Consider the following 6,000-nt stretch of genomic DNA (forward strand, 5'->3'; position numbering starts at 1 on the left):
AACTCCTTCACTGCCTAAGCTTGGCTGTCCTGGAACTTGCTCCTTTGACTGACTTTAATCACAGAGATCTGCATGCCTGTCCCCTAAGGAATGGGATTAAAGGTGTGGTCCACAAAGCCTGGATTTAAGTGTTTCTTCACAGAGAACTTGCTCCTTTCTAGGCTAGCCTTGAACTTGGAGAGCTGCTTGTCTTTGCCTCCTGGGATTAAAGGCTCATATACTACCATGCCTGGACCTAAATTTACCTGGGTAGGATCTTGCCCCAAGATCACTACTCCCTTAATTCAATTTAGTATCCTTGAAGGAATCAGCTCCATTTCACTTCCTGTGTCCCTTTAATACTCAAACTATGTATTTTATATTTTTTCTTTCTCAGCTTGCTACACTTGTTCAAAATGCTCTTTAATAGACTTAAGCAGAGAACATAGTCTCTATTGGACTTTTTTGAGACTTCCTTTGTCAGTGTAATTAATGTGAGTCTCTTCACCCTAGCTTCAGGCAGATTCTTTGGGCAATGGCAGAAAGCAACCACATTCTTCACCAAAACATCACAAACACAGTCTCTTGGCCACATACTAAAATTCTTCTCTACTGAAACCTCTTGGGCCAGCAGGCTTACACAGTTCAAATGAGCCTCAGAACTACTGTCTTCCATATTCCTACTAAGTTGGCCATTAAGCCCCACTTGAAACATTCCATGGTTTTCCAAAATCCACGTTCTTTCAAATAAAATCATGGTCAGGCCCATCATAGAAATACCACACTTCTGAAACCAACTGGTACCAACTTCTGTCTTAGTTAAGATTTTACTGCTGTGAACAGACACCATGACCAAGGAAACTCTTATAAGGACAATATATAATTGGGGCTGGCTTACAAGTTCATATATTCAGTCCAGTATCATCAAGGAGGGAACATGATAGCATCCAGGCAGGCATGGTACAGGAGGAACCGAGATTTCTACATTTTCATCTGAAGGCTACTAGCAGATTTACTCACAGCCAGGTATGAGAAACTTATGTCCCACACCCACAGTGGCATGCCTACCCCAACAAGGCCACACCTCCAAATAGTGCCACTCTCTGGACCAAGCATATGCAAAGCATCACACCCACAAAATACTTCTTTAATAATATGGTTGACCTAATAACATCATTAGTGAAGAGGATAATCAATCATAGTGATGATATGTTGTGACCTTTCAGGTGATTTATGAAGTAGACACAGATTGGGAGGAATTTATTGTGCACCAAGTCTTCTATGTACGAAAGCCCTGCACATGTAGATTCTGTTCATTAACACAAGAGTATGTGATATTTTTTGCTATGTATAACTGACATATAATTCATTTACTAGGAACAACGAGTAATTTGCAAAAGTCATGAACCATAGCCACATTGGATAATAGTTGTAATGTGTTAACTTTTTCATTTTCTTTAAAAAACAATGTGCTATTTTTGAATCTCATACAATACAATGTGATAATATTCTTCACCCCACATAAATCATTCCAGAATTTTGCCCCTTCCACCTTCCTAACTTCATTCTTTCTCCATCTTACGTGTAGTACTAAATTAGTGAAGGTTTGGCTCCCTACAGGTCATGCATGTTTTATACTTCCAAGAGATTCCTGGATTCACATATAAGACACAGACACAGGGGGTTGGGGATTTAGCTCAGTGGTAGAGCGCTTGCCTAGGAAGCTCAAGGCCCTGGGTTCGGTCCCCAGCTCCAAAAAAAAAAAAAAAAAAAAAGACACAGACACAGACATGGACAAGAACCTGGACCGGACCCGGACCGGACCCGGACTGGACCCGACACAGACACGGACAGATGGATGGATGCACAGACACATGCACACACACACACACACACACACACACACACACACACACACAGAGAGAGAGAGAGAGAGAGAGACTAGCATGTCTAATCCTCCCCTCAGCTAGCATACATTCTCCCCTCCAACTTTCCTGCATCAACTTGCTAAATCAACATTTCATGCTATTCAAACCCAATCAGGGGAGTGTCCACTAGGGCCACTTTCCTGGGTTTTTAATGCCTGGTTGCTTTCTTAACTGCAGCTCTTAGGTCTAATTCCTCTGCTTCTGAGTCATGTCCATCTCTTCCTCTGTTCAGTGAATGTCCCACCTCTTTCACCCTGCCCAGCCATTGGGCATTACTAACTTTATTTTCCAATCAGAGTCAAGTGGGGACAGACTTCCTTGAGCATTTGAACATGCAGGTTCCCTTGTGATTCTGGGCTCTATGTAAGACAAAATATTAGGATCAATCTCTAGCACTTCATCCCTCCTTTCTCTGTTCCTGTGTCCCACTCTGTTCTTCCCTTTTCCTCTCTTCCCCATATTGAATATTGTTTGGGTTTCTTGACAATTCCTAGGCATAAGTCCTCCCCTAGGGCCTTCCTTGGGGTCTATTCTGGAGTATTGTAGAAATACACCATTTTGGCAGAGACTGATTTTTTTTTCTTCCAGCAGCAACCAAATGTCAATTGGTCCTCACCCAGGGTAGAGACTTTGTGTCTACTCTCACTCCTCTAAGATGGGGGATTTTTTCTGGATTGAGCTTATTCAGAACTTAATGTATGTTGGCATAGTCATTGTGTATTTATACGTGCAACTGCTCTGATATATCTGAGGAAACTAAAGCAGAGGCCCTGGAAGAACGCTTCTTACTGGCTTGCTCCTCGTGGCTTGCTAAATATCCTCTTTTGTACAAATTCTTACCAGTCCTCTATGGGTGGCACCATTCACATTGAACTTGGTTCTCTCAAATTAATTATCAATTAGGAAAATGCCCTCTAGGCTCGAATGAAATGCCTCACGGTGAGGTAACTTTTAGATTTGAGGTTTCCTCCTATAGGATAATTTTAGACAAACTAGCCAGCATACATCCAAAGCTGAATAACCATATATTATACATATTTAAGCAGAGAGTATTAGGAAAGGTGTGACCTTAGGGTAGGGTAAACTAATTGAAAGATAATGACAAATTGATATAAAAAATTGCTAGGATACAAACATATCAAAGGTATAAAGCAGTGTTGGAGGCAAGATAGTTACCGTGTCAGGATAATTCTGATCACAGAATCATGTGTCGGGTACCTACAAAGGAAGAACTCAAGATAATAAAATCTGTTGCTACCTCACTTGTTTGCTCAACAGACTGTCATTGAGAGTATTGTTAAAGACACCACACACCTTGACAGCAAGGTATAGAAAAACTGAAACTGGCCAGGAAGCTCTTTTCCTATGGAATAGCTTTAGTAATTTAATGTGATTGCATGGGCTATTTGGATGTAAAATACATCAGTAGTCTCACACAGTTTTACTTTTAACAAACTGCAGTGCAAACCCACCAGACAAGATCGCCAACACATAATTTAGTGGAACAGTCATTAGGAAGATAACTAACTGCTTTATTGTAGGATTTAAGGACTACTACAGACTAAAGAACCAATCTATGTTTGGCACTATAAACCCAATCAAAACCCCATCCTTAGATGGAGAATGCATCCTAGGGTATATATCACCACTCTTGCTTAGCAAATTTGACAGTGTCAACTGATCTATTGTAATGGCCATTCTTAATTGTCAATTTAACTACATTACTAGTGAGCTTAAACCAAATTCCTTAATAAAAACCTTGACAGAGAAGACAAAATAACAAAATAATCAATCGACACTTCCGACTTGCTTTAATAAGGATCATAGTAATCAGACATGACCTGTGTTCATTCTGCTTCTTCCCTAGAGGTTGCCAGGCTCCAGGGATTTCAGTGTTATAGATCTTTAAGATAATAATCACCATAACAGCTCTCTCTCTCTCTCACTCTCTCTCTCTCTCTCTCTCTCTCTCTCTCTCTCTCTCTCTCTCTCTCTCATCATTCCATTCCTTTACCTCTCAAATGATATCCCACTTCCTGGTTACCCCTCCACCAATCCACAAGTCCACATCTGCTTTGTCCTTTCCCTTTTCCCTTTGCCTGTATGAGAGTACTCCCCCAACCCTCCCACTCTCTAGTCCCACTACTCTAGCATTCCCCTATGCTAGGGCATCAAACCTCCATGCAACCTAGGGCTCCCCTCCCACTGCTGTCAAGCAAGGCCATTCTCTGTAACAAATGTATCTGAAGCCATGTATCCCTCCAGGTACACTCCTTGGTTGGTGGTCTAGATCTTGGAGAACTGGGTGGTCAGGCCAGCCTATGTTGTTCTTCCTATGGGGTTGCAGTCCCCTCTGCTCCTCCAGTCCTTCCTCCAGCTCCAGCACCAGGGTCCCTGAGCTCAGTCTGATGGTTGGCTCCAGGCATCCACATCTAGACTGGTCAGGTGCTGCCTACCCAGACCTCCCAAGAAACCATTGCAACAGGTTGTTGTCGGCAGGCTCTTTACTTAAATGGACAGAGACGATATAATCCTTAGAGAATGGGAAGGTTTCTGTGTTTTGTTTTGTTTTTTGAGGGTGAATGTACATTGGTCAAGGCTTAAGGGGATGGGAATGTCTCATTTGCATGGTGAGGCATTCCAGGTGCTTGCCAGACACACAGGAAAAGAAGTTGTACCCTTAATTTTGTCTAGGACTGTGTGACATGCCTCGGGGAAAGGACGTGGAGTTTGGTTCCTCAGACAAGGTCGGGCAGAGAAGAGAAAGTCCACTAGGAATTTAAGTCCTCCATTTTATCCAGAGCTCAGGGGAACTATCTGGAAGTGGTAGAATATGACATTACTAGCAGCATCTTCCAACAATGGCCTTGACATAAACTCTCAAATATCAGTTTATTCCTTTTAGTTGTTTCAAGAAATAACATGAATATGAAGAAGACATTCAGTAAAATTAATGAAATGAATGAGAGTATCTCGTAAGTATGTATTGTAATTTGGTATCTACTTGCATGCAACCTAAACCAGGCCTTAACTCAAGCAGTCTACCTGAGTGATCAGGAATGAAAAGGAAGGCAGGGAAGTAAGCCTGCAGATGTGTTTAAGAAAACTCTCAAAGTTTTAACCACTGCATCTAAAGGTGTTAGTGCTTGGTATGGCTTCATATCTAAAGATATGAATTAGTATTTATAATCTTTTTACATTTAATTATATATGTTTGTTAGTATAGCTTGTACTATCACAAGACTAGTTTTAAAGAAAAGCATCCACAACTTACCTTACTTAATAAACATCCCCCAATACTATAAAAATTTTAAACACTATTAAATGTATAGGTTTTTAAAGGTATATTTCCAAAAATAGACACCACTCTTTACTTATAATTTAAATGTCCCTCCTTATGAGGGAAAATTAATACCAAGGTTGTTTCATAAACTTCTTTGAACACCATTATTTTAAATTTATCTAAAATTATCCATAGACATTTAAGTGTAAGGACACACACACACACACACACACACACACACACGCACACACACACCTAAAGGACTTGAGTTGGCAATGTTCCCCGCAAGAACCAGACTAACAAAATCCCAGTACTATGTATGAGAAACCTCGTTTTGGATTATTGGTCAGGGTATTTCAAGTGACTCACAAAACAATATAGATTATCGATGTACCCTTTAATTGCCTCTTAGGGGTTCAGAGTGGTCCCCTATTGCTGAAGGCACCATGAACCTAGAACATGGGACTTACATAATTTGTGCTGAGTCAAAACACAAAGCCAAGATCTGAAGTCTGGCGTCTATGAGTCCTGAAAATAAGCAGCAAGTGGGGGAATGCAAGTGAACAGTCTTATCAAGCAGCAATATTTGTGAACCCTTACCGCTTACCGGCATGACAAGATATGCATAACTGTGCAGGTGGTGACATTCACATTCCAGTGGCAGCCATTAGTATTTCAATTGGACTTAAAGTCTACTCAACAGGAAGGAAATCATTTCTAATACTGGAAAGCCAGTAGAGTTCCCCATGATAGTGATGTAATGAAATTTAGAAAATAATCTACTCTCACCTCTTTGATAGACAAGCATAA

The sequence above is a fragment of the Rattus norvegicus genome, chromosome 15 (genome assembly GCF_036323735.1).
Source record: "Rattus norvegicus strain BN/NHsdMcwi chromosome 15, GRCr8, whole genome shotgun sequence".
Lineage (NCBI taxonomy): Eukaryota > Metazoa > Chordata > Mammalia > Rodentia > Muridae > Rattus > Rattus norvegicus.